At 41.5% G+C, this 24,316-nt stretch overlaps 1 protein-coding gene across 6 annotated transcripts in view; it reads left to right on the top strand.

Moving 5' to 3' along the window:
• Positions 1 to 24,316, top strand: part of BACH2 (BTB domain and CNC homolog 2) — a 364,684-nt gene that overhangs the window by 73,246 nt on the left and 267,122 nt on the right. For 5 of the 6 annotated variants that reach the window (XM_016956004.4, XM_016956002.4, XM_016956003.4 and 2 more), the window contains one exon: positions 17,125 to 17,237. The gene's annotated coding sequence lies outside the window, so the exon portion shown is untranslated. Of the gene's footprint in view, positions 1 to 5,296; positions 5,793 to 17,124; positions 17,238 to 24,316 lie in introns of those variants that run through there. The other variant, XM_016956008.3, reaches the window with a different exon arrangement.

Below are 24,316 nucleotides of genomic sequence, written 5' to 3'. Positions count from 1 at the left end.
TCCCAGCATTTTGGGAGCCCAGGGCAGGTGGATTGCTTGAGTCCAGGTTTTCAAGACCATCCTGGGCAACATGGCAAAACCCTATCTCTACTTAAAAAAAAAAAAAAAAAATTAGCTGGGTGTAGTGGTGTGCACCTGTAGTCCCAGCTACTTGGGAGGCTGAGGTGAGAGAATCACCTGAGCCCAGGAGGTCGAGGCTGCAGTGAGCTGAGATCACGCCACTGCACTCCAGCCTGGGCAACTGCAGTGAGGCCCTGTCTCAAAAAAGTCAACTGATACAAGCCTTACTATCTGAAAGCCCCACTCCATCTGACAAGTGCCATTGAATACATTATATGAAACAGTTCTAAGTTATACATTATGGAACATTTTGTAGGCCTCTTTGCATATCTGTTTATTAATTTACTTAATGCTCTGTTGTAATTTGTTTTGTCTCCTACACTGTATTTGAGCTCTTTGAAAGTAAGAATTGCGTCGTAGCTTTGCTTCCCCAGTGCCCAGCATTGCCTAACATGTGGTGGGTACTCAGCACATGTTTATTAAGTGTTGGAAGTAAATGCTCGGTGCCACCAAGTGAAAATAGCACCCAGGCAAAAGTTTTCTCAGCAAGGCAATTTGCTTCTATAGAAGGGTGCGTCTCATGGATGGAGCAATGGCGAGAGCACACTGGACAAGGAAGGGGAAGTGGGTCTTATCCTTAACACAGCTAGTCCCTACTGCTGTGTCTTTCCCCTATTGGCTAGGGTTGGACCACACAGTCTAAGCTAATTCCAATTGGCTGTTTTAAAGAGAGCAGGGGTGCGCGCCAGAGTGGCGGGTTGAGTCGTTTCTGCAGGAAGGACTGTTTGAGAGCAGGTGACAAAGGATGACTAAGGACAGTGCAGGTGACTAAGGATGACTAAGGACAGAGCAGTTGACTAAGGACAGAGCAGGTGACTAAGGATGACTAAGAACAGAGCAGATGATAGAGGCTAAGAGGGGGTTGTTTACTGAAACTAGGGGCAAGGAGACATAAAGAACGAGGAAGTTTTAAACTTTAAAATGGAGAACAAAGAACAGGAGAGCTGAACATGCTGAACGTACCATATTGGTTCTTTGAAGAGGAATTTACTATATCCTACATAAGTGACACTGCATTCTACTGCAGAAGGAAGCAAGCTCAAAAGGAACAATGAAACTTCTTATTAAATACACAATCGGTGACCTTTCATTCTAAGCACAAATTTCAGAATGAAAAAAAATGTAATGGTTCTGTGAGTCCTTCACTTGATCCCTCACATACCGTCTTCTAAAGTTTTCTGAATTCCTTTTATAAGTATCTTCTGACTCTGACTCTTCCATGCCATCCTACTTGCTACTGCCCTCTTCTGAGCCTTGTTCTTCTCTGTGTCCCTCGCATGGACTGTGGAAGCCACCTCAGAAGCCTTCTCCCAGACCCAGTGTTTCTGCTTCTCCACGTTGTTGCCATTGTCTCATGAAATAAAACCAAGCATATCCTTTGGTCTGCACTGCCTGCAAAATAAGGGCTAAACTTGTGCTTTCCAAATATAATAGTCACTAGCCACAGGTGGCTGTTGAGCTCTTAAAATGTGGCTTGTCCAAATTGAGATGTGCCGTAAGTGTAAAATCCACACCCTGTTTCAAAGACTTAGTATGAACAAAATTTGTAAAATAGCACATTAATACTTTTTATATTGATAGCATGTTAAAATAATACTTTTTTCTATAATATTAAGTAAGTTTCTCTCTTTTTGCTTGTTTAATGTGGTTATTAAAAAGTTTTAAATTACAGGTTTAGTTCACCTTGTGTTTCTGTTGTCCAGCACTGGTCTAAGCTATATCATGACATTTAGAGTTTCTTATAACCTGGACTCAGTTACCTCTTTGGCCTCATCTCCCAGCCCTTCCTGTCCCTCGCAGAATTTCTCATAACTCCCAGACTCACCAACCCTGTTTATACTTACAGGTTTTAATTTTTTTCACATTCAGTTTCTTCTTTCTGAAATGTCCCTCCTTTTTTAGGTGTCAAAAATCCTGTTCACACTTTTGGGACCTGACTTAATTGTCCCTTGCTGGTGATGTCATGCCCTATTTCCTCAAGCAGAATTAGCCACTCCTTCCCATATAGTGTCTCTCAGCACCTCCATTATTGCATTTGTCTTGCTGTTCTGCCATTAGGTGTCGTCTTAAGTAGACTCCTCAAGGGAAAGGCTGCAACTTATTTCTCTGATGACCACAGGGCAGTACCTCGTGTGTAGTAAGCACTTAATGGATGTTTATTACATTAACTTATGAACTAATTTTCATCCTGCTATACACACTGCTATTTTTATATACATCAGACCTTGATCATCTTAACCATTGGCCATGGAAAAAATTAGATGCTGAGGTGTATAGGACTGGACCTTTCAGCTTTAACCTCAATTTCAGGTTTTGTGTTCAATAAAATGGCCTCCTTTTTCTCACTGGGTGACTTATGATTTAAAAATTATAACTTTGAACTTAAAAAATCCATGAATATTGTACAGACTAAAAGTATAAAAGGACAGTATCAATTACTGCTTTTTACCTATCTTGCTTACAGGGATTTCATGTAAGATTTTGTTTGATTGAAGATTTCACTTCAGAACAAGTTTGGAAAGCTACTGTTCTATTCCTAAATTTCATTTACATTTCTATACCAAAGGTTTCATTTTTATTTTGATGAGATGGTTTCTACTATCATGTTAGTTCACATAAGGCAACACTTCTCAACTTTAGTTGCACAAAATTGGGAAGCTTTTCAAAAATACCTCCCCACTCAGGGATCCTTGTATAATTGAGCTGGAGGAAAGGGGCCCAGGCACCAGTATTTATCAAAAGCACAAATACCTGTAATAAAATGATTCTGCAGTGCTTAGAAAACCAGGTAGTTAACTATGAAAATACTGAAGTTTTAAATTGCTAATTTTTCTTTCTTTTTATTAACTATGCTGTTATTGTTTTTCTTGGCAGTCAAGCTAATGCAATTTAAAGTTTGTATTATGGTTTTGAGACCTCAAACAGCATTTAATAGACGCCATCATCTGTGGACAATTTTCCTAAGGCTTCTGAAATTAAAAATTCCCTTTTCTGTCACTCTCTAAAAACCTACATGCAGCAGAATTTTAATGTCCCTTATTGATAGAAATAGCTAACACAACACCTATTTCAGATCATGGAAATGAGGACTGACAAGGGCAGTGGGTTTAAGAAGTTTACATAGGTAGTGGCCTTCCTGGCACCCTTGTTAGCCTGAATAAACAGTCCTCCCCTGACAAATCCTCTGTAGCTCTGCCACATTGATAAAATCTGACATTCTGGTTAGTCACTTTTTAATGATATTCTTTCTTTTGTTCTTGATAGTTAGAAACCAGCCCTTATTTTTTCAGTGTGTGGGAAAGAATTAACTTTAATTTCCTAATTCGGTAAAATGGGCTGCTAATGCAGACCTTATTCTTAGGGGGACAGGAAGAAAAGTGACCTAATTTCTATATATCAAATACATCTTCCTTCATACATTTAAAAATGTATAGAGTTATAAAGGACCTTAAATCCTGTAGCAGAGAAACTCTGGGGTAAATACTTTGGAAACATTGTGAAAAAATTCTATAAATTCTGATAGTAGGTTCCATTTCATTGCTGTGTACTATTAAAAAGTGCAGATGTAAATAAGCATAAGTTTTGCAGGTTGTCAATTTGTTACAAGCGGCTGCATGTTCTTATTCTTCTGAAGTGTCATCTCTTTCAATGTGGGCTGTTTAGGCGGAAAAAAAAAACTCAGAAAAATACACACTTGGGATCAAACCCTTAGAGCAGAAAAAAGAATCAAAACCTGTAGTTAAGTTGGTTATTTGCAGTGGTGGTATGTCATCCTGTGTGAGACTGAGGTCAGGCAGATTGAATGCAGAGGCAAACTTCGGGAGCGTGTGTGTGTGTGTGTGTGTGTGTGTGTGTGTGTGTGTGTGTGTGTGTGTTTTAAAGCCCCACTCCCAGAATATGAAGTGAGTATGAAGGGCACCACAGCAATCCCTGGATCTCTCAAGAATGTACCTGTTTTTAACATGCTGGATCAAGTGTCAGCACTCAGTAGGAGATGAGGAAGGGGTAGAGCCCGACTTGTACAGATTCCGTGGATGGTAAATGGCCCTCTGGCGTGTTTACAATACAGCTGTGCATTCTTAATGGCTCTGCCGCTGCCATGTCAGGTAAAGTTTTCTTTGTACGTGATGAATGGCAGAGAATTCTTTAGCAGAAGGAACCAAAGGAGCTGGGAGGAGGAAAGGGGAAGAGAAGAGCGGAAAAGAGAGAGAAAAAGAAACACACAGCTCCAGAGGGACATAGCCTGTGCTTTGCAGTTGCTTGTGTGGATAGAAACCAGATGGTAAGCTGGAACACCCGCTTGGCTATCTGAGGAGCCAAACATATGGTTAATGGTCGGGAGAAATAGCTTTCAGAGCCAGGGCTTTGCTGACTGCCTCATATTACAGATTGTTACAGTGTGTCATTACATTGCCAACCTAAGTGCTTAATACCCACTGCAGGCGCTGGGCATACACTTACAAGAAAGACTTTTAGCTCTTTGCTGGCTCTAAACAGAGAAGTGACATCATAGGGAGGCTGAAAATGTCTGGTGTTGGAGGTGGGGAGAAGGATAATTTTGTAGTGGAAACAACAAATTTTTTTCTTTTTTTACAAGCCTTCACTCCGCTGAAGTCTACTGTTTTCTGAGAACCTTTTAATACTAGACTGGTTCTCTCACTCTCTCAATCTCTCTTGCGTGCACTCTCACTCTCTGTGTGACACACACACACACACACACACACGCGCGGAAAGGAAACCGAAATTCACAGCCCAGGCCATGTCCCCCAACTCCAGTGGATTTGACAGGCCTCGTTCACCTGGAAGCCACATCACTGCACTCAGAGGCCCTGCATTTGAAGTTTCTGTTTGGGGAGCTTTGGGCAACAGCAGGCCTGTGTTATCTAAGGAACTGCTGAGCCCATTCATCTGCTTTTCACGGCCCGCTTCCTTTTATTTTTAGCCAAATCCGTCAGGCCTGACAGGCGGGTAATTCGAGCCAGAGAAAGGGCAGAGCTCCAGGTCCTTTCCACAAAGCAATTCTTCTCCTCCCTCCTGGGAGGGCTCCAGACTTGGCCTGCTTCAGGCAGATGGATTTGTTGAGTCATGTGAGATCATTTACACAAAAACACAGTGAGGCAGTGGAAATTAAAAAAAAAAAAAAAAGAAAAGAAAAAGAGGAGGGTGGGGGAAGAGGAAAGAGGGGAAGCCAGGGGAATGTGCGCTGCCCTGCTGCTGAGGAGCATAGGAATTTTGCAGTGAGGCAGCTAGACTGAGGAATGCCTAGAGTCATTTGTGTATAAGGTAATGTCTAGTTTACAGAGTGGGGCGGGCCAGGCGAGGACGGCGCCTCCAGCAGCTTGCCTCTGTTTAAAAGAAGAAGGAGGTGTTGGGAAACTTTAAAAAAATTTTTAGAGCAACACCCACCAAACAAAGACCACACTGTTGACAGCGTTGGGTTCCAGTAGCGGTAAACTACCAAGGGGCTGGTTTACAGAAAATGAGCTTGCTCTGTGATGTCATACAAGTTTGCTTTGTCCTGACGCCAACATGACACTGAGGCAGCAGGGGAGGGAGAACAGGAAAATTGGAACCGTGCTCTTGGTTAATGGTTTCCAGAGATTATTTAGCAGGACTTGAACAGAGGGAGGAAAATATTGTGGAGGATTGCTGCGAGGTGTACCATGATTGCGGTAGGTAAAACAAAGTCATTACTATGGTTTTCTTGCTCAAGAAGGATTGAGCAATGACCTCAAAATGCCAAGTAAGGTATTATTTTTCCCTACCACAGTATTTATTTTCCTTTGGCTTCTGGGGCATTAAAAAAAAAGACCAACTCTCACATCATGGCAAACAGTATTAATGTTAGTGAATCAATTTTGTTTACTGTTTATACCACAAGCCTTTAAAACATTCCATTAAAAAATTGTCTTCTGCTCATTCATGAAATTCTTTTTTTCCTTCAAATTTGCTTACATGCATTAGCTTTGTTTGGGTAGGGACTTTTTCCCTTTTTGGCTGGAGTAAAAGAATGCATAAAATAATAGTGAGTAGATTATCTAAATGTACATTCTTACAACAAATGTAATGAAAATATGCCACGTGGATGAGAGGGAATATTTGAAAACAGAAAGAAAAACAGAAATGGGGAGCATTTCAAAATAGTCACCCTGATTATTTTTGTTATGATGCATTTCTTCAATTCTGCATTTATTTAGAGCCCTATTGTGCAGCTATTTCTTTTAGCCACCCTAGATAGAATGTAGGTCAACATCAACATTGTTCCTCATATTTTGTTGGTATTTTAAAAGTTGAAACATTTTGCAGTTTTTTCCAGAGCTAGATATTCTTAGGTTATTTAGACGGTTTTAGTGACCATAGAACTTCACGTGTAAACTCCTTCTGTTAATAGCTACCACTGAATTTTGATAGTAGACACTCAGATCACACCTTGACCTGGAGTAAACAAGGCACTGATGATATTGATGATAACATAGTCCAACACTGAAGCTGTTCCACTTCTTCCAGGCAACTCTGATGGTCTTACTCTGTGTAAGTTACAGCTTTTACTTCGCTCAAGGAGAGAACTGGTAAATTTTTATGGTTGGTAATTGTTTACATTTTGGGGACCCCAAGTTGCATGATGCCGCATTATTATAATGTGATTATGAGTTGGCATGATTTTAAGTCTACCCATATCCTTGAATGTTCCCTCCCCGTCAGGATTTCCCAATCTCAGCACTATTGACATTTTGGACCAGTAATTCTTTATTATGGGGTGTGTCCTGTACGTGGTAGGATCTTCAGTAGCATCATTGGTCTCACCCACTAGATGCCAGTAGCACCCTCCCCCGGGTCATGACAACCAAAAATGTCTACAGCATTGCCAGATGTCCCCTGGGAGACAAAACCACTCTGGTTCAGAACTTCTGCTCCACATTGTTGGTTTAGAAGCTCACGCTTTACGTCATGAGCTGGCTGCTCAGTTACTTCTAAGATTGAATTAAAGGATATGAAATAATGTTTTAAGTTGGAATTGCAAGTTCAGTAAAGTTTTTGAAGGTGCAGGCAAGAGTACTTTTGAGTATGGTTATGCAGAACAACCTCTCTCTTGGAATTGCGACCTTAGCAGGTGGATCCCCTCAGGACTCCCTTACAGTGAGTTTCCCAGTGCTGTTTAAGAGGAAATGACCCCACCGTCTGAGCCGAGGGAAGTTGACATTAGCAGAAAGGGAACTTCCCCTCAGTCACCTGAGCAGACAGCCTAGGCCCCAGGCTCGCTGCCTGTATATCCAGCCCCAGAAAGAGGGCAAGGCAAGCAGCCACAGTTCTTTCTTGGGAGCACAGCTGACCTCCTCCCCATTCCAGCGGCTGTGGTCTCAGAAGCTGAAACACTCGTTAATAAGGAATGTGGAGCTTTCCACAGCTAAGGCAAGCATAAATTTCCTCTGTTTGTTTTGTGAGGACTAGTGTCAACTGCTGTAATGAGATCAGAGAGGACCCCAGGGTCAGCTGCTGGAACTGCTTTCTGTGGCTGTTCTCTTGGCTGCTTGCTGTCGGAGAACGCAGTGACTCCCTGCAGACCTCCCTGATGTGTTAAGGTGGTTGTGCCCTTGTTGCATTTCTTGCTGTCTTTGCTTCTCTCATTCTACTAAAACATCAGTGTGCAGTCATCCAGTTCTAAATCATGGAAAAGTTAATGGAAGGCAGATTCCTTTCCACAGAACTGAGGGCAGACTTGGGTGTGGAAAATGCAGCCTTGGGAAGGAAGGTGACCTGTTTCCTTGGGGTAACTGCCTGGACCTGCTGCTTCTGGCTAAGGGTAGGTTTCTCAAGGCCTGGGCTACCCGTAAGCACTTTCTCCCCCCAGTAGCACTCTGTAATGAGGATGAGTTAGTGAAAGAGTCACAGCAATTAGCTTAGGCTACAAAGAACATAATTCTAGTTGTAGCCTAAATGACAGCTAGAATTGGCTACATATGGGACCTAAATATGGCAGAATTGCATTTAGGGAACCCAATTCTGGCAGAATGGTATACTGAGCTCATGCAGCCTGGCCTACTTCTGACCACCCACCCCAAAAAGTCCTAAGCCTGGCCTACTTCTGACCACCCACCCCAAAAAGTCCTAAGGTATTATATTGGTTAAATATTTTCAAGTACATACGAGCTTTAAAGCAGGGCAGGGAAATTCTTAGGTGCCAGAAGACATTGATGCCACTGGCCTTAGAGTGTTTCAGACCCAGCTGTAGGCTCTAGGCTCTAGGGGCTATGGTGTCTATACTCACACAGAAATTGCTTGTGAAAGGGGGGCAAGAAGATTTTCCCCAGTCTGTTTGGGGCTTTAAGTCTGTGTGTTGGGGCACAGACCAGGGGGATGGAAACCCAGGTTTTACACTGTTTGAATAGCTCTGGGGTTCATAGTTACACTACTACCTGCATGGTATAACTTCAGCTGTTTTGGCAGAAACTGGTTTGAGAGCATTGAACGCCCTCAGGCCATAGTGGAGGCAAACACTAGATCCCTGTGGAGAGGCTTAACAACCTGGGACATGGTACTCCCTCAAAAAGAATAAGCTGCACTAAGGAGATGCTGATAATAAGTACAGAATATGGCCAGATACAGTGGCTCATGCCTGTAATCCCAGCAATTTGGGAGGCCAACACAGGAGGATCACTTGAGCCCAGGAGTTTGAAACCAGCCTATGCAACATAGCAAAACCCTGTCTCTACAAAAAATTATCTGGGCATGGGTGGCACACACCTGTAGTCCCAGCTACTTGGGAAGCTGAGGTGGGAGAATCACTTGAGCCTGGGAGGTTGAGGCTGCAGTGAGCCAAGATGGCACCACTCCACTCCAGCCTGGGCGACAGAGTGAGACCCTGTCTCAGAAAAAAAAAAAAAAAAAAAAAAGGGAACAGAATCTAAGCCCCAGAAAAGCAGAGGTTAACAGTGAACCTCTGAGATTGCTTTCCAGCAGAGCCCTTCAGGCCAAATAGTTTTCTTCTGCAGATTAATGAAAGTTTCTTCTCAATAGTAACAAGGCATATAACCCATTCTGGCTTGCTAAGCAGTTTCAGTTGTAAGCACTAGCCCCAATTAAGGTAACATCCTACTTATAGCTTGTCCCCAAGATGATCTTGAGAATATTTTAGTTCCTTAATTAGAAACTTTTTATTGGAGAGATAGCTGGTCCCCTTAACGCTTCTTTAACAGTGCTCCCATTGCAGTGGGTCACTCTGAAGTAACCCATCAGGCTGTTATTTCAGTTTCTCACCAAATCATAGGAAATATGTTTGCCTGAATTGTACAGCAACCCCCTCCCCCCGCCCCACCAAGGGAGAGGGAAGTTGAAATTATTTGGAGGGCTCTGGGATTCTTTCAGCATAAAATCAAAGAAACCCGGGTAAATAAGACATGGTTAGTAAACATTTGTTCTAGATGAATATAATTCAGCCTTGTCAATCCAAAGTGAACAAATGGATCAAGAGTTGCCTGGAATAGCCACTGTGTACTCCCTTTGCAGTGATGTGCACTATTGGCAAACATGAGTTGAGAATGCTAAACTTAATGCATGATTCCTTAATTTATTAATAGGACAATGAAATCTCTTGTGTTTAGTTTTTTTTCTTCTAAAGTGCGCAAAAAGCTGTCGCCAGTAGTACCCAAATAGTGCCTTGCTGACCTAAAAGTGTGCCATGCTTCTTAAGAAAAAACTCTTCAGTATTTATTCTTAATTTGGACTTCTATAAAGTTTAATTTCAAAATATTCTGACCAAGCGAGAAGTAGATATGAATATTGACATTAAAGCATCAGAAGAGGAGAGAATGAAAGGAAATAGGTTCAACTGGTGCCAGACTTACAGGAGATCTTCCCAAACATTATAATTAAATTTGGCATATATTGAGTGCCTACTGTATGTATGTAAGGCAGCGGGATAGGTGCTGGGTATTTGGGTACTAGTACAAAATAGACAAGATCTCTTCTTGTGAAATGCTCAAAACAATCCTCAAAAGAATCTCCAGAGGTATAAAGAATTTCCCCCAGCTTTAGGGATAAAGGAACAGAGACGGAGAGAGAGCCAGTAACTTGCCAAAAATCACATTCCGAGAGGTGGAGTTGATATTCAGACTGACTTGGCCCGTATCTCTCTTTGCCTACTCTTCTCCCTGGCTTTCTGTGGGCAGTGAAGCCCTAGCAGTACAACCCAGAGGGGCCAAGAGGCAGGTAGAGAGTTTTCTCTCCCGGAGGTTTACAGGAACAAAGAATCCCCTGACTGACATGGAAGGTGTGCAGTAGAAGAGGCAAACTAGCCAACCAGGCCCAACTCCTACAAAATTTCCAAAGTATTAGCATGAGTTTCCAACATTAAAACAGCAAATTATTTTACACAGTCTCTCAACTCTGTTTCTTGAGTATCGGAAGCTCTTGGCACATGGGGCTTGTTCCTGCTTTGCTGGGGCTAGAGCTGAGTAGCAGACTCCCCGGATGCCCCATTCCTCACTGTCTTCCCAGACCTGACCTTTCACTCATCTCATTCTTTCTTGACCCTTGCAGTCATCTGAATTTGTGACCCCTGGTTTAAATAGTCACTTAGGCAAGGGAAGTGGGCCAGGCCAAGTAACCTCTTGGGGGCTCCTCTGTGTTGTGCCTTTAAATTGAGATAGTCCTAAATCACTGGAGACTGCGATTTACATTTTACAGTGATAGCCCTGAATCTAAAGATTAGATATCCTGACCTATCATTTGACCAAGTGCAAGAACCCCCTAGCCTGTGTGCCAGAAGTGGGTGTATGAAAGTGACGGACCCTCTACCACTTGTCACTCTTGGCCCTTCCTGGCCTCTGTTTCTCCCCATCTGGCTCTCAGACCATTTGTGTGTGTGTGTTACCAACACTGTGTCTCACTTTTATAATTTATAATCCTCTTGTTTCCTCCTCTTTATCACCATTTCCTATTGAACCATAACTCATATATTAGTTAAAATTTCAGAACATTCATTTTCAAATTACCTAACCTATCCTTGGGGAGGAAGGCTGTTGTTGTTGCTTGATGGGAAGATGCTCTTGTTGTTCTGGCTTAGAATGTCTGTTTTCCATGGTATGCTGTGAAGGCAGCGCACAGGGGAGCAAAGCAGAATGGCAAACGTCTGGTCTCTTGGGGCAGAACCATGTTATAGTGTGTTTGCTGCCTCCATGTGGGGGTGGCGAGGACACTGAAGTCATGGAGAACCATAGCCACACATCTGCTGTAACTTTGAGGATAGAGAGGGACCTGCAGGAATCTCCTTGGCAAGCTCCACTCTGTTCCTCTTGCCTCTTCTTTAGGAAGCAGGGAATAAGCCAGCCACTTGGAAAGAAGGTGTGTATGCATTGGGGGAAGGGGGCAGGAGTCTAGTTTCTTTGCCTTTGGATTCTTTAATCCCAGCACTATGCCCCCTATTGTAGAAGGGAGGGATTAGCTTTTCTGTAATAAAATGGCCTTATATTTTTTCAGTTGAAAGTCTCCAGTTGAAGATTGTCCAGACTTAACTTCAAAGCCATGTGAATTACTCCACCTCTTAAAATAGAGTAGAGGAAATTTGGGATATTGCCCTCACCTGTCCATCTGATTTCCCAAGTTTCTAAGTCCTAGATGCAAGAGCATTTTTTTCTAGACTCCAGAGCCTGTTCACCTTGTATTACTTCGCTTACTCCTTCTCCAAAAGCTCTTGGGCCTGGCATAGGCCCTCATGCCCCAGCCCTCTGCCTAAGCTGCTGGGCGTGGTGGTGGGAAGGGTAGGAACAAGAGTCCATCCCACAGACTGGCCTCATGGTGCGTTATGTCTAAAAGCTAGTGAGACGTTTAACACTGCGAAGAGTGACCTGCTTGCTCTTGTTGGCCTATCTGTCTCCCACAGGAGTGCCTGAGCTACTCAGCTTTGACATATATTACTGAAGGCTTCTAGAATGGACATCATAGAAGGGGGTGGGAGTTGGAGTGGGGAGAAAAGCTCAACTCACTGTATTCCATTCAGTATTTGGCAGTATTAGTTGCATTTTCAAGGGTCAGGAGAGCACACAGACACACACACAGCCCTTGACACTTTTAAGCTTCTCTTGAAAGAGCATAGGATTAAAGGTGGCTTATGTTATTCTCAGCATACCTCTATACCACATTAACAGTGATCCAGGTAAAATAGGCTTCTCTCCATGGTAGATGGAGGTTGATGGTAAATAAATAGTGGTGAATCAGGTACGCCTGGTGTTTTCTCCAACTCCCATTTGCTGACACCCGAGACATCAGAGTATAACCCTCAGAGAAACCATAGGATGTGGAATTGTCACCAGGAGCCTGAATCTCTGGGTCCCTTCCATAGCGAGGACCTGGCTGGTGAGGGGCACTTGGCCATGTTACCAAACCTATCTCTAAGTGTCTTTGTTTGCTTGCCGCCCTTTGTTTTTCTCCATTCTTTATATCTTTCATCTTTTCTTGTCATTTCTCTCTTCTTCTTAGACTTACTTTGTCTCTGCCTTTTTGTTTGTTTGTTTGTTTTTTTGAGATGGAGTCTCACTCTGTCACCCAGGCTACAGTGCAATGGCACGATCTTGGCGCACTGCAGCCTCCGCCTCCTGGTTCAGGCTATTCTCCTGCCTCAGCCTCCCGAGTAGCTGGGATTACAGGCCTGCCCCACCACGCCCAGCTAATTTTTGTATTTTTAGTAGAGATGAGGTTTTTCCATGTTGGCCAGGCTGGTACTCCTGACTTCAAGTGGTCCACCCGTCTCAGCCTCCCAAAGTGCTGGGATTCTGTAATTCTGGCCCACCTTTCTTCTTACCCATGCTTCTATCCACCTGGAAAGACAAATTATGTTTCATTAACCTTTTAGAAGTCTAAGATTGACCATTGAACCAACTGTTAGGATCAGCTGAGTGGAAGTCACACGGGCTTATGGGATTAACTTTCCCAAGGCACCCTTTAAAGATGTCTGTAGTTTCCTTTTGTTCAGTGCTAGAGGAATCCAACTTCTTAAAACAATAAAAAGAAACATTGAATAATAAACTAAAAAAGAAAACATTCTTGATTCCACCATGGTAACTCAGGTATCTTTTTCCCTAATGCTTTATATTTAAGATGCAGTCTCCTTTTTTAAGCTGTAGATTTTGCTAAGCTTCTTCATAAACTGAATTGGCTGCAAAACAACCAGGTTCCCTCGATTTCAAAGGAGATGGAAAGTACTTGATAGAACAAGGCCAGTCTTTTTGGTTGCTGTCCAGAAGTGAACTGACCCAGTTTCTAAAATTGTCATCTGTTCTCTGAGGCGTTTTCTGTTAAATGGTGGTCTTGGTGTGTGCGTGTGCATGTGTGTGTGTGTGTGTGTTGTTTTGGGGTGTGTGTTGTTTTGGGGTGTGTGTTGTTTTGGGGTGTGTGTTGTGTTTATTTTTTATTTCTGGTCTTTCACATGCTTTATTTCCATAGCGTCTTGAAATGAAGTCACTTCTAGTCCAGGGTCTATTGCTTATTATAGCAAGAACCAGGAAAAATTCTTTTACCTCTCTGTGTCTGGTTTCCAAATTAGGAAAACTACCACCCAGATTGGTATTAGTATTAAATGAGAGTATTAATATATAAAAGTGCATTGTACAGTTTGGGGTACTATACAGTTGTATGACATTCTTAATATTTTTTAAAAGATTTACAGCCCTGGCATTAAGAGGTTTTCCTTTTTAAAAGAACTCCAAAGGCAGCTGCAACAATTATTAACATTGTTTTTAAGACCCCACACTTAAGAGTCTGTATCATCCTAGGCCCTGTGAGTGACAGCAAAGAAAAAACTATTGTAATATTTATTTTAAAACGTTCTGTGTGTCTGATGTTTCCCTCAAAGGGTTTTTAGCCTGTTTCGGTTGTAAAACAACATACATGAAAATGACATAAGAACAGTTGGGGCGGGGGCAGGAAGGGATCCGTAATCAGTTTAGTGCAAGCTATTTATCCAAGTTCTGAGAGTATGGGGATTGTGGCATGATTGGAGCTGGGTGGGGTTCCTCAGGGAAATGATGTTCAAGAATCCTTGTCTGTTATTATCTTCTTGTGCCCACATTTCCTGTGTTGATACCAATGTGTACATAGAAATTGAATTGTGACATGAGGCATCTCTGCTAGGCATTTGGGCAAGCTTTCCAGTTAAGTGCCAGGCTGTAGTTTTTACATGGATTGATACATACATTGAAAAGGAAACAGCATGTATAAAGTTCTACTTTAAAACTAAGAAATTTATTAGCACATGCTTCTGGAAATTGAAAGAGTAAAAGTTATATGCATTATTTTTTTCAGTCACTTTAGATCAATTACAATTAGATATTGAATTTTCTTGACTTTGAAGCCATGATTACCCAGGCATCATGTACATGTGGAGATGTTTGGATGTATTCATACTACAGAGTTGGAATTCCAAGATCTCTCTGTGTTGTACATTATTGTTAAAATATGCTATTGCTATGACTGAATGTGGTATTTTCTTTTTTATTATACTTTAAGTTCTGGGATACATGTGCACAACATTCAGGTTTATTACATAGGTATACATGTGCCATGTTGGTGTGCTGCACCCATCAACTCATCATTTACGTTAGGTATTTCTCCTAATGCTAACCCTCCCCCAGCCCCCCACCCCCCGACAGGCCCTGGTGTATGATGTTCCCCTCCCTGTGTCCATGTGTTCTCATTGTTCAACTCCCACTTATGAGTAAGAACATGCGGTGTTTAGTTTTCCCTTCTTGTGTTACTTTGCTGAGAATGATGGTTTCCAGTTTCCTCCATGTCCCTGCAAAGGACATGAACTCATCCTTTTTAATGGCTGCATAGCATTCCATGGTGTATATGTGCCACATTTTCTTTATCCAGTCTATCATTGATGGGCATTTGGGTTGGTTCTAAGACTTTGCTATTGTGAACAGTGCTGCAGTAAACATATATCTGCATGTGTTTTTATAGTAGAATGATTTATAATCCTTTGGGTATATACCCAGTAATGGGATTGCTGAGTTAAATGGTATTTCTAGTTCTAGATCCTTGAGGAATCACCACGCTGTCTTCCACAATGGTTGAACTAATTTACACTCCCACCAACAGTGTAAAAGTGTTCCTATTTCTCCACATCCTCTCCAGCATCTGTTGTTTCCTGACTTTTTAATGATCACCATTCTAACTGGTGTGAGATGGTATCTCATTGTGGTTTTGATTTGCATTTCTCTAATGACCAGTGATGATGAGCATTTTTTCATAAGTTTGTTGGCTGCATTAATGTCTTCTTTTGAGAAGTGTCTGTCTATATCCTTTGCCCACTTTTTGATGGGGTTGTTTTTTTTCTTGTGAATTTGTTTAAGTTCTTTGTAGATTCTGGGTATTAGCCCTTTGTCAGATGGGTAGATTGCAAAAACTTTCTCCCATCTGTAGGTTGCCTATTCACTGTGCTGGTAGTTTCTTTTGCTGTGCAGAAGCTCTTTAGTTTAATTAGATCCTGTTTGTCAATTTTGGCTTTTGTTGCCATTGCTTTTCGTATTTTAGTCCTGAAGTCCTTGCCCATGCCTATGTCCTGAATGGTATTGCCTAGGTTTTCTTCTAGGGTTTTTATGGTTTTAGATCTTACATTTAAGTCTTTAATCCGCATGTGGTATTTTCTTTGGAATCTGTATTTCAAATAGCCAAGGAGTGATTTGCAATTTCCTCTCCCTATCATCTGATTTATAAAAGGAACGTAGTAATATTATGTTCATAGAATAGTAATGTGCATGGAGTAGGAGTTTATCTTTGAAAATGTAAATTGCAAAATCATTTTCTTAGCAGTGAAAGATGTTAATATGGGGAATACAGCTTTGGAATTCTCCATGTCCTGGACTTAGTTAGCAGACATGTTATTCTCCAGTGTAGACAAAGGCTGATTACTAAGAACTAAAGATGGTTATGGTGGGCTTGTGGGGTTATAAGTACCTTTTTCTTTTCCTGTTGAACATTTTCTATAGTCTTAATATATTATAATTAAAAATAGTATATTTTTCATTTTTAAAAGCACTGCAGTTCCAGTTAAACCTCCGATTCCATGTATTATGGGAAGGTGCAGATATATAAATCCTTCCTAGATGCAACTTAAAAAAATAACACACAAATTGAGTATCAGGAACCTTACAATATTTTGCTCTCCTCTCAGTTCCACCTGTAAACACCTTTCAGAGGAAAAGGCTACAAGTCCATTTAAGTAATCGAAGTCATTTTTAAAATATTTTCCCCTAATATTTGACAAATTAACCTTGAAACTGGCCAGGTATGGTGGCTCATAATCCCAGCATGTTGGAAGGCTAAGGCAGGAGGATCACTTGAGCTTAGGAGTTTGAGACCAGCTTGGGCAACATGGCAAAACCCTATCTCTACAAAAAATACAAAAATTAGCTGGACATAGTGGTGCACACCTGTAGCCCCAGCTGCTTGGGAGGCTGAGGTGGGAGGATCACTGTAGCCCAGAAGGTTGAGGCTGCAGTGAGCCGTGGTCATGCCACTGCACTCAAACCTGGGCAACAGAATGAGACTCTATGCCAAAAAAAACAAAAACAAAAACAAAAAGACAAAGAAGAACCCTGAAACTGTACAATCACCCTTTTACTCTAAAATGTAATTCATATGAATCAAAAACTTCATGTAAAGAATAAATAGCATGAATGAAAACATGGTGGACTCTTCTTCTATTTGGGGGGAATTGGACTGTTTAGTTCATTTGGCCCATGGAAGACTGACCTCCTGAATTCCCTTATGGTACACTGCCTTTCTAGGAAATCTGTGAAAGTTCTAGCTGTTGAGTCCTGGCAGCCCCCGTTTGCACTAGCTGCTTTTCAAGTGCTCAATAATAGCCACATCTGACTAGTGGCTACCATGTTGGACAGTGCAGACTTGGATCATTGCCATCATGACAGCAAGTGCCACTGGACATGGCAGTGCTCTATGCCTTCCTGGGCACCAGCTGATGGATTTCTTCTTTGTTTATATTCACAGTGCAGCTGTCTGCTTCAGAAAGTGAGGGCTCCAGGAATGAGGAGAATCTTCAAGAGCTGCCTCGCACTGTGACATGTCTGATCCCTTGCTCCCATCCCTGCAGCATGAACAAGGTAAGAGGTACTTTGAGGAATCAGCACTTGTATTTCCTTTATGGTACCATGATTTTCTGGAGTACATATGTCTTTCCGTGATGTGAAGAGGTTGCTTCCCCTGCCAGAAGCATTTTGGAGTTGGAGAGTTGTGTGATCCCCCACAAGCAGGGTCACAGGTGCTGGTGGCTACTCTGGCTGCGTAGTCCTCTGGAGGTGTCATTTATACTTGCCAGGGGCCTCTGAGTGGCTGAAATACTGGGTTTTAGTATAACTGCCTTGGCATGAATATTGGAATATTGAGACTCTGGGGCTAGATTTCCTGGGACTAAATATCACTTTTTTGGGATGCTAGTGTCAGTGACCCTAGACAAGTGGCCTGACTTCTTGGTTCCCCAATTTCCCCATCCGTAAAATGCTGATAATGATGATACCTACCTGATAGGATTATTGCAAGGATGAAATGAGTTACTGCGTATACCAGTGCTTAATATGGTACCTGTCCACATTACAAGCACTTGATACATATTTACTGCTGTTGTTTTTAATGTTGGGGACACTGTTATCCCTTAGACATAGTTCCAAGAGAGTGTAAGGTGCATCTTTTCCATTTTGATTTATTCCCTGATTAAATTGGTGAGTGGTGATTTATTACCAGATGGGCACTATGGGAATAAACAAAGAATACAACTTGAGATGCCTTTAGCATGTGCAGACTATCTTGGGTCAACATAGTGAGTATGTTCTAGCAAGGTGTGTACCAGAAGCTCTGGAGGCACAGAAAAAGGAACATCCAACTCTGGGGAATCTGGGAAGGACAGTGTAGAGGAGGTGACATTTGAGTAGGATCCTAGATGGGAAATGGTAATTTCCTGGACAGGGAAGGTGGGGCAAGGCATTCCAGGTAAAGGAATGTGTTTAGGCACAAAAGCATATAAGAAAGCCTGGTGTGCTCAGAGAACAGCAAAGAGTTTGGTATGGCTGGAGCAGGGTTTCTCAGCCTTGACACTTGGTATTTTGACCAGGTAATTCTTTGCAGTGAGAGACTGTCTTCTGAATTTTAGGATTTTTTGTAGCATCCCCTTCCCTTCACTCTAATTGTGACAACCAAAAATGTCCCCAGATTATTGCCCAATGTCCCATACGGGGACAGAATTACCCCTTGGTTGGAAACTACTGCGCTAGTGGAAGGTGGTCAAATATAAGCCCAGAGAAGGAGGCAAGGGCCAGACCCTATGAGCCACTGAAGGATTTAAAACAGGGGAGAGATGTTTCCGGAGGCCTACAAAAACAGGTGTGTTATTGTGGGCCTGTTATATGGATTGTGGTAGAGTTGGACAGCCCTTTTCGATGGTTTGGTTGTGAAAAGAGCATATGGAATCTCTAGACTTTAGAAAGCCCATTTCCCTGTTGAAATTCTTCTACTAAAGGACCCTCTTCCAGTGGTGACTTTTCTCACGGTCATTCACTCAGCCTTCTCATGGGCACTAAGGGCCCTGGGCAGCTTCAGGGGTGGGAGAAAGCTGGAAAAGCCCTCTGTGCACTTACCCTCTTTCCCTAGATGCAAGTTTTATGGGAGACTCTGGCCGCTTTATCCTATCTGAAGAGACCAGCAAAAAAACAAGCAATTGTTTTTGAGGAGTTTTTGTTTGGCTGAGCCGAGCCAAAGAGAAAGAAACCAGTGCTGAGTTTTCCCGCTTCAACCCCACCCCAGCTTAAACACTTGGCGTTAAGCCTCCTTTGAGAAGTGAGCTGCTGGAATACTGGAAAGTAGGCAGGTGTTCTGCCCCAGGGTCATGACTGGAGGTGGGGAGGAGGGGGAGATCCATGGCTGCAAACCTTTTTTGGCTCCTAGTATTTGGAGTTTGGTGTATTGAAAAGCTAAGGCAACTCGGGAAATCTGTTATCAGCAAATGCAGTTTGCTGTGACAGCTCTGCCCTAAGTTTCTCCAGGGCAACCCAACATCTAATGTCATGGATTCACTCTCCACACACAGCTGGGAACCAGACTCCTTGGAAATGTCAAGTCTCAGTAGGTGTGTCTGTTGCTTGGGATATTATGTTCTGCCTGAGTGGCTCAGTACGTGCTTTATTTTATATTGTTTTAATTGAAAGTAGTGATTAAGCATGATGTGTCACCTTCATAGGTCAGCATTTTTCTTATGGCTTTCTTGGCATAAGACAAAGAATAGGTCACTCTCTGGGGAGGAAACAGCTCTTCTCAGCATGAATAAAACCAGAGTATCTCCTCCTCAATTATGGTGTTAGTTGGAGTGCTAGAAATATTGTTGTGGGTGTGACTGACGTTCTAAGTGGATTTGTTCCTAGAAAGTTGGAGACATTCGAATTGTGCACTCTCCTCTTCCTCAGACACACACTGTAATGCTCTCCTTTCTTCCTAAATCCCAGCTCACTGACGGGGCACTTCAGTTAGGGAGGTGTTCGGATGGAGGGTGGCCCTGGTGTTCTAGGGTCCTTGTTATTCCTGTGAAGTGCCAGGGCGATGCTGATTGCAGTTAGACATTGACAGCTCTCTTTTGAATCCATTAGAGACCATCCCTCTAGAAAACACAGAATCCCCCAAATCCCGTGCCACAAAAGGATTAGCAGTTGGCCGCACTAATTTAACAGGACTACCCTGATACCTCATGAGTTGCTGTCCATCAGGTAGGGCCTTCATTCCTCACATTCTTGAACTCCTATCTGTGCCAGGGTCTGAGGAAACACCAGAAAGGGGTGTACTTCGGGACTTTGGATAGCTCGCGTGTTGGTGTATCAGTGCCAGCTAAAAAGAGAAGCAGAGGGCATTCCTGCGCATAAGGCCCATCAAGAATCTGCTGTCATCCCTGAGGCCAGTCTACAGGGAATATGTCAGTGTACATGGAATATGATAACAGACTCATGGGTTTACAGAGAGTAGACAGCCTCATATTTATTTATTCACCTTTTAAATATTGTAAACAGGCATTAATGGTTGTAAATTCTGACAACCATTGTAAATTCTTACATATTAAAGAAATTGTGGGGCACATATTTTCCCAGGGTGTGCATTCTCCCAAACCCTCACGCAGACTTGACCATCTTTCCAGTGTTCATACATTCTTCGCAGCTTTTTGCAAGAGCTGACTTTCCAATCTTTATGTTGATCAAAAACTTCATAATTAGAATTTAACTCTTTTTTTTTTTTTTTTGGAGAGAGAGAGAGAGAGAGAGGGTCTTGCTCTGTCACCCAGGCTGGAGTGCTCAACCTCCCGGACTCAAGCAATCCTCCCACCTCAGCCTCCTGAGTAGCTGGGACTATAGGTGTGTGCCACCATACCTGGCTAATTTTTGTATCTTTTGTAGAGATGGGGTTTTGCCATGTTACCCAGGCTGGTCTGGAACCCCTGGACTCAAGCAATCCTCCCATCTCAACCTCCCAAAATGCTGGGATTACAGGTGTGAACCACCACACCTGGCCAAAATTTAACTTTTAAATTCTGTCAAAAGTATTTCTACTACTTTCTTGGTTATTTTCTTGCTAATATGTGTAAATATATATTACACATAGTATATTTGCCAGTAAGAAAAACCAACATTTCTGGTTGATCTGTGTTACTGCTGCATTATCTTGCTATAGAGAAAGGATTTCAGTATGTCACTTAAAAGCCATAGCCAAATGGGAAGCCAGTTGAACAGGATTCTGTAGAGGCAAATTGTGCAGGATGATGTACGTTCAGTGCATACTGACCACTGTGTACATTCACAGAAAACACACTAGCAAGAAAAGTGTTGTTCTCCTCTTGAAAGATCTTTCCTTCTTAGTAGCAACCTTGGGATTATGATCCTTTACTCTTCTCCCTCATGGTCATTGTTTTTTATGAAGGCATGTCACATGCTGTTCTGTGCTTTAAATTTATGAGGACACTCCATCTGATTGAAAAATAATTGATTTTTCCATTATTATACAAAATGACCCTCTCTCTTCCCCCATCATGAAAAAGGATCTTCTTGAGAACTGTTTCTTCCTTGTTATGTTCTGATCAAACCGGATCTGATTTTTATTGCTTTGGACAAATGCCAAAGCATCCAAATGAAGTAGAGTAGTGCCCCTTGTCTCTCTTAGTGGGTGGATGCCACTGTTTTGCTTAATGATCTGCCCAGCAGAATTTTTTTTTCTCTGAATATTTTCCAGTATTCAGCACCACATCCTACTGTCCCAGGTCTGAGGCAGTTTCACGTTTACACGCAGATCAGTATCTCTACAGTCAACTAAAAAGTAAAACTGAAATTTAGTTTCTACCTTCATTTGGAGTTTTTCTTTCATTGCACCTCCTTCATATGAAGCTGTGAAGTCCAGACTTTATTATCCCTGCCTCTCTCACCCCAAACCTGGCATATACAGAGCTCTAGTTGGTAAAACATCAGCTCCAACACATATTTGTCAAGTGCATACTATGTGCCATGCACTGTGCTTGCAAGAAATACATTATGAACGTAACAAAGGTATTTTCTATCTAAGACAGCTGCTGTTCTGGCAAAGGTAAGAAGAGTCATCACACCCACTGGTTTAATATTTTAACATAAACCTAATATGAACACTTTTTTCATTTTAAACTTCTTAAAGAGCAAGTTAACAGAGCTGCTGGAGGTAGTGTAAGGAATTGGTGAATAATAAACATAAAAGATCTCTCTCCTTTCCAGGACACCCTCAATGGTTTGTTTCACCAAATGTCCAATCTATATTTAATAAGCCTCAACAGTCATTTTTCTGAAGGCATTGGCCAGGTCCTCCTTGTGGCAGACTTTGAAGAGCTACTGCAAGATCTAAACTAGTGACATGGAAGAAAATACGACTAAAAATTAAATGATCTTAGAATAAAGAAGGCCTTATTAATTTCTAGTGTCAGAAATTATCAAGGAAGAGAATGTACTTAGCTATGTAACACCTCAGAACTTCTTTCAATCAAAAGACATTCTGAACTATTCTGAAAGATAAAAGACAAGCTGGGGCAGTATTTACCCATGTATGAGAAAGAGTTATTAAGAGTTCTTACAAATTAATATAGATTTATAACATAAAGATAATTACACTAATAGAAAATGGGCCAAGAACAGAAAGGTAAGACCAACAAAGAAAGAAATATGATCAACAAAATAGAAGAAAAATGTTCAACCTCAACAGCAATCAAAGAAATGCAAATTAAAATGATGAGATAGTATTTTTCACCTATACAATTGATGAAGATTTGTAACATTTACCCAGTGAAGTTGGGAGTAGGGAACATCAGGCTCTCTCATACACAGTTAATGAAAGAACACCTTTCTTAAGGGGATTTAAATAAGATGTATCAACGCCTAAAAAATTGACACACCTTTTGTCCCAGAATTTCCATTTCTAGAACATTAACTCAAAGAGAACCGCCATGGATGTGTTCAGAAGTTTAGCTAAGATGTTCATCACAATATTCTTAAAATAGTAATTTTTGAATAACCATAGTACAGCCATATAATAAAAATGCCAAGGAGGGATTGAGGAATACTGAGTGACATAAAAAGATGTTCTAAATAAATTGCGAAGAAGACAAGTTATATAACAGCATGTGCAGTCTAATCATTATTTCATTTTTTAAAAAAAGGTACAGTATGCACACAGAATAAAGATTGCTTATACACATCAACATATGAGCATTATCTTTATTTTGCTTGTATGTTCTAGATTTTCTTAAGCAATGTGCATTTCTTTCATACTAAAAATATTTTTAAATAAAATATACTAATTATCTTTAAAATATGAACTTCATTGCATTTTTAAAATATGCATGATAAAAAGACCGGAAGGCTATTGCCCAGAATGTTGACCATGGCTTTCCCAGAGGGTGGAAACATAGGACACATTTCTTTCTTTTTTAAAAAATACTTTTTGGTATTTTCAGCTTTTCTACAATATTTGTGTATTTTATTAACAACCAGATTAGTAACCAAACATTTAAAAAATAAGTACTATTTTAGCTGTTTTGCATTTGAGGTGCAAATGGATGAAGATATTTAGTGAGCAGATAGAAAACAGAGAGTGGTCAAAACAGAGATTTGGACCTAGGGTCATTCTGCTTGGCATATTACCAGGAAGGATCATTTTAATATACTAATGGTTTGGGGGCAGTAGTGAGTAGAGAAATGCTCTAGAAAAAGATGCCATCGTTTGATTCAGTGCCTCAATTTTTAAAAATTAACAGTACCTCCTCTTACTTGGTACTGTGTCATTTCTTCATTTACGTGTTCAAAGACGCTGCCGATGTGTACAAGTTTGAACTAGACCAGTGGTTCCCAAACTATGGTTTGGGGATCCTTGGTAGGGGCACCCTTAGACCCTTTCAGGCTGTCTGCCTGCAAGATAAAAGCCATTTTTATAATAATACTAAGATACGATTTACCTGTTTCACCCTTTCTCTCTTGACTATACACAACGGTGTTTAAAGAGACTGTGACATGCAATGACATCACTTCTGGGATGTGTGCCTGTGTCTTCATGTTCCAAAACTTTCTTGGGTTTCACCTCTAGTGTGGTAAACACTGATAGAAACAACTCACATAAACAAAAGCTCTTTAGGGTCTGCGATCATTTGTGAGCCTGTAAAAGGGCCGTGAGATGAGCTTGAAAACCACTGAGTTAGACTGTGCCTATGTCTTATATGTGGCAGGATTTCCTCTAACAAGAATCTGGACCCTCAGTCCTGGTCAGTGAGTGCCCTTGGACATTGTAGCACTTCTATTCTCACTTTCTACATTTTTAAGGAATAATTTCTCTTAGCTCTTCAAAAAACTTCATTTTTATAGAGTTTGTGAAGCCAAAAAGAAACATTGCTGGCACCAGGCCACTGTAGCCCCTCTGTTACGTGTACATTGAGTCCTGTCGAATGTGAGGTGCATGGAAATGTTAAAGGCCAAGTTAGACCTCCAGACTCTGTCTCCACCTGCCTTGTACTGGGAAATTCTGTGAAGTTTCAGGAAGAAAATAGCACTATAACTCCCTTCTGAGAGGTATGGAAGTGCAAATTTAAAATACAACTTACCATGTAATTGAGTAGAGGGTCGATTTGGCATGAAAGAGAGATAAGACA

Source organism: Pan troglodytes, chromosome 5 (assembly GCF_028858775.2).
Source record: "Pan troglodytes isolate AG18354 chromosome 5, NHGRI_mPanTro3-v2.0_pri, whole genome shotgun sequence".
NCBI lineage: Eukaryota > Metazoa > Chordata > Mammalia > Primates > Hominidae > Pan > Pan troglodytes.
The sequence above is the reverse complement of the archived record's forward strand: the minus strand, read 5'-3'. Positions and strand labels throughout refer to the sequence as shown.